This window comes from Engystomops pustulosus, chromosome 3 (assembly GCF_040894005.1).
Source record: "Engystomops pustulosus chromosome 3, aEngPut4.maternal, whole genome shotgun sequence".
Classification (NCBI taxonomy): Eukaryota; Metazoa; Chordata; class Amphibia; order Anura; family Leptodactylidae; genus Engystomops; species Engystomops pustulosus.
Window position 1 is genome coordinate 41,891,720 of NC_092413.1, and position 14,928 is coordinate 41,906,647.

Below are 14,928 nucleotides of genomic sequence, written 5' to 3' on the forward strand. Positions count from 1 at the left end.
GTCTATATATACACTTTTATTTACCTTCTGACATGGTACTAGTAACTGACACATAAAAAAAGAGAGGAGATGGATAAGAGATGATAAGATCCACAAGATGCCTATTACATACAATAACATTCAGCTCTCCTACATCTCTGCTATTGCACAATACAGTAGATCTGCCGTGCCTTCCTGCTGTGTCCTGCCAGATAAAGAACGTATCTGTCTGTAGCTTGTAGTTCTCCTCATGCTGCTACTGTAGGAACTCAGTGTCTGTAACAGTGTGAGAGCTCTGTCCTGGAAGGGGAGGGGCTAGAGTGCAGGGAGCAGAGAGAGAGGAACTCAGCTCCACAGATGTCACACAGATGTCCAAGATGGCTTTCCTGAACCTAAGTCAGAAGTTACAGGGTCGTGTCTAGGGGCAACTGAAATTGTGTACACCAGGACTGATAGAGACATGTTGGACTATCTGTGAAATGCTGTATTTTTGTTAATAACAGTGAACTAGAGAATGTGTTATTTTGTTATTCTGAGTATATTTAAGAAACCTGTGTTCATAGTAATACCCCATTAAATTTACATTAAATAGTATTAGGCTGCATTCACACAGGCGTATGGAGGACGCCTACAAGAGCTAGGGCACTTGTGCGGCACCGTACCGTTCCATCCCTCGTGATAAAATAGGACACGTCCTATCTTTTCCTGGAATACGGCACTGTGTGCCATGTTCCTCTATGGAGTGGAGCAGGGGTGAGTAGCGCTCACCCCCTCCTCCTCTCCCCCGGCGCCGACGTGTGGGCACGCGTCAATATGAATGTAGCCCTCACACAGTATTACACTTGACACAGTACAAGGTTGTATTTTGTGCAACATGATTTATTAATTATTTTTGATAAGTAACTGATAATTTCAGTTCCCTAAACTGCAGGAGACTTAGGCCAGTAATGTACCGCCTGAACCTTTTGGATGTCACATCCCTATGCAGTAAATTTATCTCCGGGCTACACAGGGTGCAGTCAATTAGGACATACCGTATTTTTCGGACTAAAAGGCGCACTAAAAATACTTTGATTTTCTCAGAAATCAAAGGTGCGCCTTATAGTCCAGTGCGCCTTATATATGAACCGTACTTACAGACAACAGCTGCCTTGAACTGTGCACAGGTCTGCCACCTGCTGGTCATTCATCCTTATAATCAGGTGCGCCTTATACTCTGGTGCGCCTTATATATGAACCTAGATGTTTTAGCAGCCATTTATTGATGGTGCGCCTTATACTCCAGTGCGCCTTATAGTCCGAAAAATACTGTAGATCTACAGATGTTTTGAGGTGTCCGGATATACAGATGTTTAAACCTGGATATACAAAGTGTTGTTTATTGGTAGCAGAGGAAGTGGCAATGTGTTTCGGCCTAGAACATGGGCCTACACTAGGTCTGCGGGCTCGCAGAACCACCTCTTCAGCACTTGATATTATTTTATAGCCAAAGTTAGGAGAGAATCCAGCAGAGAGAATTAAAAATCCTAAATCTTTTAAATGTATTCTAGCTTTGGCTAGAAAGGTTGACATGCATCCCTATGTGCATCTCTTTGTTATCTTATCTCTTCCTTCATAACCCCATTGATGCAGTTTGTTAAAATCCAGGGAAAAGTTCCAAAATTAACAACTACTTTTCTGATCAAGAAATTAGTCAAGATTCCAGAATCTCCTTTGTCCAATGCCTGTTGAGATTGGTAAAGCACACAAATCAAACAAATAGACAAGGTGGTATATTTATACTTTTTTAATTTCTTTTTTTCAATTCTACCCCCTTCACAACCCCACCCCCACAAAAAAGCAAACAAAAAACCCATCCCTCTTTCTCCCACCTCACTCCCCTTGCACCCCCCCAGCAATAATTTTTCCTCTATAAAAAAGTTAAGAGACATCCAAAATTGACATTTTCACTTAGTTTGTTAATATCATTATGTCCATTATGTCACCTTTGGCCAATACACATCGGTGAACCGGCTTTTTTCACATCATAACTGTTGGTGCATTTCTTGATGTCCAATAATAAGTAATAATAATAAAATGTCCAATGACTTATTATACAAAATCTGGCATTTTTTTTTTTTTTGTACCACAAATCCCCACCCCTGTTCTAAATCATTCTCTTCCACCATTTCGAAGATACAGGTTTTAAAGGAATATACTTCTACTGTATTTGTAATTTTTTTCATTTCCTCCTCTGCTTTTTAGCAAAAGGATCTTATCACAGAACAATACCATAGTAGGTGAATATCATCTGCTTTTTCCAACCCACATCTATTACATATAACCACAGTGGAGGTAAACTTACACAACTATTTAGGTTATTAATAAATTCTATACAGTATGAATATGTGAGCTAATTGATGGGCCAGAATTTTGTACAACCGTCTCTACATCCTTTAACACTTTATCCCATAGATGTTTATCCACTACCCCATCTCTTCATAATTCTTATTATGTTTTAACAACCCTTTTTTTCTATATTTTATTCTATACAGTATATTTGTAATTTCCTTTTTTTTTAGTTATTATACTGTACTGATTTTGGGAAGTCTGAATTGGTCTTTAAATAGTCTATGTATAACCATAAAACCATGTCCCTTACCAATATGGTTTATCAATTTGTTAATTCCAAACTTACCTTGTCTAAGGAATTTGTGGACAGGTTTTTCTTATGCAACAAAGAACTCTGAAATCACATGCAAAGATGTCAATATCAACAACATTTATATGTAGAATGCTCTTAGTGATGGAACATATTATTACATTTGAACAATACTTTTTCACACTTGCATTGTAAATCACATGAGTTTGCAATGCATGAAAGACTGATGTTGAGGAATGGAGTGATATTACTATATTATGCTAGGACTCCAGTCCAGTGCATTATGCTTGATCTATGAGATAAGAATATCACAAAGGTTAGATAGCATATCCCAGGGAGTCTATTTGTGAGCAAACTTGCAGATGACAAAATGTAGCATAGAGTGAATGCTTCATACAACAGATTCAGAATTACAACACAATGTGAGGCTATATTCACACTAACATGTGCACATCATACTGTAGTACGGCAGGTACACGCCGTTGTCGCGGAGAGGAGGAGGGGGTGAGCGCCACTTGCCCTGCCCCTCTCTATAGTGATGTATGGTGCACGGCGCCATTTTCCTGGGAAATATAGGACATGTCCTATCTTTCTCCCGGGTATGGAATGGTACGGTGCTGCACGTCTGCCGCACCGTGCGCCCATTTCCGTCTATGGGGGGCGTATATACGGCTTATATATGTTGGCCGTATATATATCCCCTATACCTGGGAACAAGGTAATTTCACATGACTTTGTATGAGTTTTTTTTTATGAGCAACTAAGCTAGATTTCACATAAGAGAGAATTCTAGAAAGGAAATTCATATTCTACGTTGGGGATAGCAGTTTAATGCAATAAAATCAATCCAATTACCTGAAAATCCGACACAGAGTCCACAGAAGGAAACACTGCTAGAAACGTGACTACAAGTAACATAATGGCCATTGTTCCTCATGTATACATACCAAAAAACAAAAGAACATTTAATTACAATGTTTCTTTGTCTCATTTTTATTGACCACGTATACTGTCAGCTAATACCTTTGACAACTTTTGGTTGTAGCATAGCTCCCACATATGCAATCATATTCATGAATATGTTTGAGAATATGTCGATTCCAAGGGCTCATCTATTTTATGATATTGACACGATTTTTATGACATGATAAAGGCCAATTGATTAACCGCAAATATTCCCTTTCATTTCTTTCTCCATGAAATACTCTGACATTTGGATTCCTGAATTGGTTTTACTGAAGTCGCAGACAACTAGAATGTTCTTAGAACATTCACAAAAAAACTATATTAATGCTTCAATACAATTTATTTTATAACATTATGATTGAAATGTACATAACATTAAAGAAAATCTACGAATAAAATACCATATATACTCGAGTATAAGCCTAGTTTTTCAGCACAAAAAAAATTTGCTGAAAACCCAAACTCGGCTTATACTCGAGTAAAAAATATAGGTTTTACCAGGTTTTTGTGGTAAAATTAGGGGTCTCAGCTTATACTCGAGTATATAGGGTACATAATGATAAACCAGGGACACTTACTCATAGATCCTGGCACTGTGAATGTAGTAATATTCTTATATTTCTTATCCATGGCCTCCTTCCTTCCAAAATATACTTCTAAAATCAACTTTTAACATTATGCTAATGAGTCTGAGGGGATTCGCTGTGCCTGGATCTATGAGTAAATTCCCCTGGTTTATTATGCTTGATTTTGATGGTAGATTTTCTTTAAAAATTGTAGAAGCATAAACTCCAACTCTCCAACCAACTCTTGCCTAGAAAACTGTGGGTCAGTTGAAATTCGGGTTCAAAGGTGTGTCTATAGTTCAAGACTTCAAGAGGGGAACTATAAAATAATATCACAATGGTATCAAGTTCCTCTGAAGATACATGCTATACTCCCAGAGGTTAGCCAACTGTGCTGGAGATGTGGAAGTGAGGAAGGTTCATTTGTACATGTTTTTTGGTCCTGCTCTGTATTGCAGCCATTTTGGCAAGCAATACATTATGTCATTCAACAGAAACTAAATATTAACTTAGTTAACTTCCCCTTCGATACGGCTTTTGCTCTTCTGCAACATTGTGAATTCCCTAAACAAGTGTATGTAGGGTCATTATTACAATATCTCTTATTGGCAGCACATTTATGTATACCAATTTTTTGGAAAAAAACATTAGCGCCACCCATGTCCCTCTGGCTTTCAAAAGTAAATGACATTATGAATATGGAAGAATTAACTATGTCCGCAAAGGGAGCAAAAGATAAATTCGATGCCACCTGGAGTACCCGGGTGAGATTCAGGAACTCAGAAGTCTATACGACAATGTTGACAGAAGAGGACAGTTAGGGTTTTTGAGTATGGCTGGGAGGAGCAAGGGGGAGGTTGCTGTTTTTTTTTAGGTATTTATTTATTAGTTTTTTTCTTGTCTTTTTTTTTTTTCTTTATTTATTGCCTGTATTTTGTAAGAGTGGATATTTTCCTGTTTGTCTATTTCGTCGTGTAATGTAATATTGTGTTGTGTATTTCTGTGGTGTTGTGTATGTAAGTATTTATAAAAAAAGAGATAAATAAAAAGTAAAGTTTAAAAAAAAAAAGGTGTGTCTAATAGAGATGAGCGAGCACTAAAATGCTCGAGTGCTCGTTATTCGAGACGAACTTTTCCTGATGCTCGAGTGCTCGTCTCGAATAACGAGCCCCATTCAAGTCAATGGGAGACTCGAGCATTTTTCAAAGGGACCATGGTTCGGGAATAAAATGGGTTATTTAATTGAAAAAGAAAGTCTTCTGATAAGTTAGCAGATGTATGCAAACATCTGCAATCCATTCTTCACTGTTCCGCGCGTATATTATCTTCCGACAAGTTAGCAGATGTGAAGAACAGTGAAGAATAGAATAAAAACAGTGAACACAGTGAACACAATATCATTTAAGTGAAACATACAGTGAAGAATAGATTACAGATGTTCTGCACATCTGCTTACTTGTCGGGAGATACGCGCGGAACGGTGCGAACAAAATAGTATTTGAAGAACACTATATATGTGTGTAAAGAACAAATTGCAGATGTTTCCATACATCTGCAATGTGTTCTTCACACATATATATTGTTCTTCACATGCTATTTTGTTTGCACCGTTCCGCGCGTATCTCCCGACAAGTAAGCAGATGTGCAGAACATCTGTAATCTATTCTTCACTGTGTGTTTCACTTAAATGATCCTGTGTTCACTGTGTTTATTCTATTCTTCATTGTTCTTCACTGTGTTTTTTAAATTAAATTCTGATGGCTCTGCGCTGCTCCCCGATGCCTCTGCGCTGCTCCCCGATGCCTCTGCGCTGCTCCCCGATGTTTCTGTGCTGCTCCCCAATGTCTCTGTCCTGCTCCCGGTGTCTCTGCGCTGCTCCCCGGTGTCTCTGCGCTGCTCCCCGGTGTCTCTTCGCTGCTCCCCGATGTTTCTGCGCTGCTCCCGGTGTCTCTGTCCTGTTCCCCGATGTTTCTGTGCTGCTCCCTGATGTCTCCGTGCTGCCCCGGTGTCTCTGTGCTGCCCGATGTCTCCGTGCTGCCCCGATGTCTCTGTGCAGCTGTTCCCCCAGTGTCTCCGTGCTGCTGCTCCCCGGTGTCTCTGTGCTGCTCCCCGGTGTCTCTGTGCTGCTCCCCGGTGTCTCCGTGCTGCTGCTCCCCGGTGTCTCTGTGCTGCTCCTCCGGTGTCTCTGTGCTGCTCCTCGGTGTCTCTGTGCTGCTCCCTGGTGTCTATGTGCTGCTCCCTGGTGTCTCTGTGCTGCTCCCCGTGTTCTTCAATGTGTTCTTCACACATATATAGTGTTCTTCACATACTATTTTGTTTGCACCGTTCCGCGCGTATCTCCCGACAAGTAAGCAGATGTGCCGAACATCTGTAATCTATTCTTCACTGTGTTTTTCACTTAAATGATCCTGTGTTCACTGTTTTTATTCTATTCTTCATTGTTCTTCACTGTGTTTTTTTAATTAAATGCTCGATCTCGAGCAGGGGAAATACTCGTCCGATCAACAAGCCGTTTCGAGTACCTTAATACTCAAACGAGCATCAAGCTCGGATGAGTATACTCGCTCATCTCTAGTGTCTAAATTAGTATCATAGTTTATACGGTTGAAAAAAGACACATGTCCATCAAGTTCAATCTAGGAAGGGATTGGATGAGGAAAAGATTTATGGGAAATAATTCTATGTAACATAACCATCAATGTTATGTAGGTGTAAAAAAGCATCTAGGCCCTCTTGAAGCTCTCTGCTGCCCCTGCTCTGGCCAGCGCCTGAGGAAGGCTATTCCACAAATTGACAGTTCTCATAGTAAAAAAAGCCTTGACTTACATACTTGATTGACATACTTTAACAAAACTGTCAGAACTTGGGCTGTTTACATGCCTTGTTAAATTGCATGTTAAATTCCCCTCATCGTGTTCTATAAACATGCCTGATTTAGGATGTATATCATCTTTTATTGGTATATTTGTGCATGTTCCTCCACACTTTTTTATGAGGTGCTTATACTGAGGCAGAATTAAGAAGCCTAGGATACAATTTCTCTATCAATCTTGATAATTGATGTGAGATGATAGTGCTTATTATCACTTTGAGAATTACAACCATTTCACTACCCTCATTTTTTTGCTGTATGAAAAAGATTACAATAAGCTCTTGCCAAATCCCCTAGTGAATAGCTAGTTGCTATTGAGATCCCCATGCATATTTTAGCAGTTGTACATTAGCTATTATTAAGCATAAACATGTATTGTCCTCCCATCCAAGCTAAACCACACTTGCTAATTGTTAAAAACTTAGTTTGTGGGGTATAAGTATGTATAAATCTTAAAAATATCACAAGCAATGAACATTTGCGCTAATTAGGCTCAATTAAATGGTCCGCCATGATTATTTTCATTTATTGTCTTGTTTTTAGTCTGAATATTCATTCTTTATGTATAAAAGCTAATTGAGTCCTCAATGAAGCATCAAAACCTACATGTTATTTCTCCTGCATTAAATAGATTATTAGCCACATGTAAGGTTAATTTAGTGTTAAAGTACGGTACTTTTCATTAAATTACTATAAGGATGGAGAAGAAAACCTTTCGACAAATGCAGCTTTACTCTCTATGTGGAAACGGTTTGAGCTTGGGAGGATAAAATGTGCTTGCGGTAAAGCTAAAAAGAAAAAAAATAGAAAATATGCAAATGCTGGACCTTTATTACATATTCTCAGTCTTACAGTTTTCTACCAGTGTCAGTAAAAGAACTTGTTAAATCCTACAAGTTCTGAGGCATGAATTACTTAAAAACACTGAAAAATACATACTGTAGTGTCTTTCTTCATTGAACTTTCATCAGTCTTGTTTAACATGTACAGAGATTCTTTTTTTTTTAGAATTTTGATGTTTTAAAGGACATCTACCACCAGGATGAAGGATTGTTAACCAAGTACACTGACATACTGTGTGCACCCTCTGGGAGGATCTGCTCTTCTTTAAGCTTCTCAGGACCTTGTTTTTATGAAAAAAAAAAAGGTTTTAAAAGTTATGCAAATTAATCTGAGGGGCTCTGGGCTCCCTAGATGTCGATGGAGCCTTGAGCTCCTCAGGCTCATTTGCATAATTGTTAAAACCTTTATTTCTTAAAAACAAGGGCTACAAGCAGAGGGGATCCAGTCAGAGGGGCCACATACCAGCATGTCAGTGTGCTTGGGGCCACATTTATCACTTTTGTGCGACTAAGTGTAGTAGATGCGCCTAAATTCTGGCGCACTGTTTTGTCAGAATTATCACAAGCTACAACCATCTGTGATAAGTATATTTTCTGCCTCTTATTAATCACTTTACTTTAAAACTGTTTAGGCACAATTTTGGCGCAGTTTAGGCGCAATGTTAGATTCAGGCACTTACATGTGATCCTGCTACAAGCTCCTCTCTGCTTCTCCCACAGCCCAGAATGAAGATAACACTCACAGCAGCACCCAGGTGTGTGACACCCAGCACCCAGTGACCTCCTCAGCAGGGGCTTCTCCTGGAGGGGATCCCCCAGTGCTGGTCTCCTGCTGCACCCCTGTAATTCTGGCCAGTATTCCCCTCGGATACACTGGTGATACTGTGCAGAACTACATGGGGGACACTTGTATGTAGTATCTGCAACATTCTGCAAACTTTTGCAAAGTTCTGCAAACTTCTTTTGCTCTTGCTGTGAGCTCAGCGTTTTGCAGAATATTTTGTAAATAGAAGGTGATGAACTGTAAATAGAGTCTGCAGCTCCTGTCTGCAGTGTATCTAATGTGTCTATTATATGTTCTAGTGTCTGGCTGAGCTCTGCTGCTAGAAATGAGCTGTTCTGCAAAGGGGCTCAGTGCTTACTTCTCAGATAACGCCATCTTCGGGCTGCAGTGTTTTTGAGCCTGTTTTTGCGCCTAAATGAAAACGTGGCAAGTGTTGAATATCATTAGGGGCAGCAAAACATCTGGATTGGTAAGATAGATGAGGGAAAGCTGGTTATTTTTGCTGCGCGGCTAGTTTGGCGTTTAATCGCAAAAATGGCACAAAAACGGTGCGCCTGAATGAAAAGGCGCAAAAACAACAGAAAAAACGAGTGATACATGTGGCCCTTCATTCTGGTGGTAGATGTCCTTTAAAGGGAACCTGTCACCAGAATACTTATTTTCACTGGTGATAGGTCCAAATAGGCACTGCATAGTACATTATACAACTGTTCGATTCACAACTCTGCTCCCCTTTGTTCGTTTAATATACCTCGATCAAGTCCCCGGGGCGATGCCTCTTTTAAAATCTAACGTCAATTAGCATATCGCTACACTCCCCACCCCGGCGTGTTAATATTCTATTTCTTCCCTTCTAACTTCCTCCCTGACCTTGGCTCGCAATGTAGCAAACCTTAAGCATGTGTGGTGAGCTCGATGTGCCTCCCAGCAAACTGCGCATGCACACCCTCCCTACACTTTCCGACTTGACAGAGCTAACTGCGCAGGCGCAAGGGCGTAGGTCTCACCGCACATGCTAGTGGTTTCCTGCGTGGTGAGCTGATGTCAGAGAGGGAGGGTTAGGAGCAGGAAAGATGTGGGAGGGCAAGAAATATAATATTAACCAGGGGGGGCCAAGCGTAGCAATTTGCTAATTGACAAACAAACTTTAGATTTGAAAAGAGGAATCACCACGGGACTTAAGCAGGAGTCGTTGGCAGGGAGCCAGGTAAGCTTTTTCAGTGGATATTACACGTATGGAGTGGAGCAAAGTTGTGTTGTTATTACAGTTATTGGGACATGTCATCAGTGAAATTCTGCCTTCTGGTGACAGGTTCCCTTTGAGGAAATTTGGCACCAGGATAATAATATTACTGTGTAGTGCTCATATATGCAGAACGAAAATAGATAAAACTAAGTCGTGACAATATATGTGGGTGGCACCAATAGAACTGAGCTTTGCCCAACTATGGAAGATAGGAGTAGTAGTACTGCGTAGTACCGACATATGCAGGACAGCAGCAACAGTACTGTGCCAATATATGCAGGATAGGAGTAGTAGTACTGTTTAGTTTATTGTTCATAAAGCAGGATAGGAGAATCAGTACACTGTCATGTATGCAGGAAACGAGTGGTGGTACATTGTAGTGGCTGTTTATGCAGCATAGGAGTAGTGGTACTGAGATTTGCCTGTACATGGAGGATAGCAGTAGATATGTGGAGAGTCCATATATGCAAGGCATGATTAGTACAGTAGTAGAACTGTGTAATGCATATATATATATATATATATATATATATATATATATATATATATACAGGACAGGAGTAGTAGTACTGTTCTGAGAACATATGTGCAGGACAAGAGTAGAAAATACATATACAGGATAGGAGTCACATATAAACACGCAAAGACACACCGAGACATACCTTCCAAATGTACTTTGTCTACACACTATATATTGTAGGTATACACAAGGTATACAATTTTCTGATATACTTTCTGTCCATGATTATACAAGTGTACGGCTCATTACAATAAACAGCTCTAATTACTCTCTGTGATTCTGACAAGCCATGCGCCTGTGTGACCATGGACAGATCTGGAAGTAAACACTAAAGGTTTCTATACAATGGCAACAAGTAGAGACTAGTGAAGAGTGAAGAATTGATACATAAATATGTTGGAAAATACTGAAATGGGAACACGTCTTTAGGAAACTTTATAAGAACTGTCTTGAAGGACTCCTGTTTATTGTGAATGTGTGTCAAGAGCAAAAAAAATTAATGCAAACCCCTGTTGCTAACACCCGCGATCGGTGCTAGCAAAGGGTGTTAACCCTTTGATCACCACCAGCAAAGCTGGCGGCCGCATTATCGAGCCAGCGATGCATGGGCGCTGCCATCTTGGCTCCCATCGTCGCTCCCTGTGACGTCATCGGGCAGCGGCGATCCATTAACATGACAGCCTTGGGTCACACAAAGATCCGAGGCTATCTTGATCTAGGCTATCTATTACAATGTGCGATTTGCACATTATAAAAGATGGTGTGCAAAATCCCCATATACTGCCATACTGTAGTATGGCAATATATGATAGGATCAATCAGACAACCTAGGGTTAAAGTACCCTAGGGAGTCTGAAAAATAGTAACAAATAAAAATTAAAAAAAAGTTAAAAAAAATTATATTAAAAAAACCTAAATATTCAAATAACCCCCCTTTCCCTAGAATTCATATAAATATAAATAAATAGTAAAAATCATAAACATCCAAAAATTCATAATCTATCAAAATATAATAACTGTACACCAAACTACAAAAAAGTTATTAGCTCCAGAAATGGCAAAATGAAGATTTTTTTTGTGCAGGAGGTTTTAATTTTTGTAAATGTATGAAAACATTATAAAACCTATACAAATTTGGTATCGCCGGGATTGTACTGACCCAATGAATGAAGTAGACCTGTCATTTGGGGCACACAGTGAAAGCTGTAAAATCCAAGCCCACAAGAAATGGTGCAAATGTGTTTTTTTTCATCATAATTTTAATGCATTCAGAATTTTTTTCCCGCTTTCCAGTATACATAGTATATTAAATACCACCACTATGAAGTGCAATTTGTTACGCAGAAAACAAGCCCATACACAGCTCTTTACATGGAAAAATAAAAAAGTTATAGATTTTTGAAGGTGGGGAGTAAAAATAAAGAAGCAAGAACGAAAAAGGGCTTGGTCCTTAAGGGGTTAATGGTTTAGCTCTGTAAACCTACATTATTAGAGGTATTGGGCTCCCCATGGTCTCTGCAATTTACTGCTGTGACAAAGTTTTATTACAGATAAACTAGTTTGCTTTGGTTTAATATGGGAAAAGGCAAAACCTTTGAAATCTATACAGTTATACAGTGCCATTGTTGCCTTTGCTTGAAATTTAAGATAATAAAATCAACTCACCATGAGACCTGTAAAGGAGGTAATCTACTATGGCTCTGACTCAGTAAAAGAAATTTTGTCCTATCAAGTCTACCAGTTCATTTATGGTGTATTCCCATATTTCTGCATTTATGATATCCACAGGATATGCTATAAATACATGTTAGTTCCTAGGCTCACCTCTGGGATGCGACAATATGCTTAGGAATGTGGGCCTGCTGGCCCTCATTTCACCACATGCACAGGCACCTTTCATGTCTATAGGCAAGGATATGAATGGAGAGTGGCCACGTAGTGTAAAGGGGGTCAGCAGACTCCAATTCCTGGGATAAATGCGAGACACAGAGGTGGGACCCACATCTGTCACTTATTTATGACCTGTGGATATGTCATCAATGTGGAAGATGGGTCTACCTCTTTAAGACTTAGGGCTACAATTCACTGGTCTAGGGAGAGATCCCCACAACACCTACTTTTCTAAAAAGTGTTTGATTTACAATCCTTGATCCTGGTGGTAGATGTCCTTTAATTTTTTTCTCCTCACTCTGAATGAGATAATATACAATTATACAGAAATGTAATTTTGGTTACAATGGATTATTTTAAAATACAATATTTATCACTAAACTCCTTACCAGCCATATATGACTGAAGTCCAGTTTTTCAGCAACGGCTAGTAAAACATGAATGGGCTACATTGTTCTATAATTTACTTCCAATCTCCATTTATACTCAATTAAGATAAAAGCCTTTTGACACTTTTATAAAAATGTCAAGAAAGCTTTTACTCAATATTTACAAGTATGAGAGGGACTTAAGATTCTTATAATCATATCCAGAAATCTTAAGCAGAACAAAAAAAATCTACTAAGAAATATATAACAACCAGATCTGCTGCTTAGAGTTAGAATAGAAGAATAAATATTTATTAAAGTACCAAAAGTATATTAACAGAGAAACTTAACTTAATAGCAACCAGTCAGAACTCAACTTTAAAAGTAGAGATCTGACCGTTCCTTTGCAGTTTACTCTTACTAGTGCCAATACTGCCCATACAAATGAGAAAAAAGTTGATAACAATCATGTCTAGTTTTGGACCAATACTGATTTCCATAATAAAAGTTTATTTAAAATAAGATGAAACTACTTTGGCACGGTTAGGGAATTTTAACAAGGTGATTAAAAGGCAGAAAAATACACCTTAAAATCCACCACACACATTCAAGGGGTTATTTGGTCACAACTAGAGATGAGCGAGCACTAAAATGCTCGAGTGCTCGTTATTCGAGACGAACTTTTCCAGTTGCTCGAGTGCTCGTCTCGAATAACGAGCCCCATTGAAGTCAATGGGAGACTCGAGCATTTTTCAAAGGGACCATGGTTCGGGAATAAAATGTGTTAATTAATTGAAAAAGAATGTCTTCTGATAAGTTAGCAGATGTATGCAAACATCTGCAATCTATTCTTCACTGTTCCGCGCGTATATTATCTCCCGACAAGTTAGCAGATGTGAAGAACAGTGAAGAATAGGATCATTTAAGTGAAAAACACAGTGAAGAATAGATTGCAGATGTTCGGCACATCTGCTTACTTGTCGGGAGATACGCTGTCTCTGTGCCCCGCTGTCTCCGTGCCCCGCTGTCTCTGTGCCCCGCTGTCTCCGTGCCCCGCTGTCTCCGTGCCCCGATGTCTCCGTGCCCCGATGTCTCCGTGCCCCGCTGTCTCCGTGCCCCGCTGTCTCCGTGCCGCTCCGTGCCGCTCCCCGATGTCTCCGTGCAACGATGTCTCCGTGCGGCTCCCCGCCGCTCCCCGATGTCTCCGTGCCCCGCTGTCTCCGTGCCCCGCTGTCTCCGTGCCCCGCTCTCTCCGTGCCCCGATGTCTCCGTGCCCCGCTCTCTCCGTGCCCCGCTCTCTCCGTGCCCCGATGTCTCTGTGCCCCGCTGTCTCCGTGCCCCGCTGTCTCCGTGCCCCGATGTCTCCGTGCCCCGATGTCTCCGTGCCCCGATGTCTCCGTGCCCCGATGTCTCCGTGCCCCGATGTCTCCGTGCAACGATGTCTCCGTGCGGCTCCCCGCCGCTCCCCGATGTCTCCGTGCCCCGATGTCTCTGTGCCCCGATGTCTCCGTGCCGCTGCCTGATGTCTCCATGCTGCCGCTGCCCCATGTCTCCGTGCTGCCGCTGCCCCATGTCTCCGTGCTGCTGCTCCCCGGTGTCTCTGTGCTGCTCCCCGGTGTCTCTGTGCTGCTCCCCGGTGTCTCTGTGCTGCTCCTCGTTGTCTCTGTGCTGCTCACCGTGTTCTGCAATGTGTTCTTCACACATATATATTGTTCTTCACATACTATTTTGTTCGCACCGTTCCGCGCATATCTCCCGACAAGTAAGCAGATGTGCCGAACATCTGTAATCTATTCTTCACTGTGTTTTTCACTGTGTTTTTCACTTAAATGATCCTGTGTTCACTGTGTTCACTGTTTTTATTCTATTCTTCATTGTTCTTCACTGTGTTTTTTTAATTAAATGCTCGATCTCGAGCAGGGGAAATACTCGTCCGAGCAACGAGCCGTTTCGAGCACCTTAATACTCGAACGAGCATCAAGCTCGGACGAGTATACTCGCTCATCTCTAGTCACAACACTTCCCTTTATTATCACACTTACGGACCATGAAAAAGAATCGGGGCCTGTTGGACCCCAAATAAATTGAGCATCAGGTCATATATGTATATTACTACTTCCTTCCCTGTCTTTGGTAATGATGGAGTACTGTGCTCAATCTCCATAAGCACCATTGAGATGAATTGAGAAGTAGGTGCATGAGCAACAAACCTCACTATTTATTTGGGGTACAATGTGCCGGGGTTCTCATAATC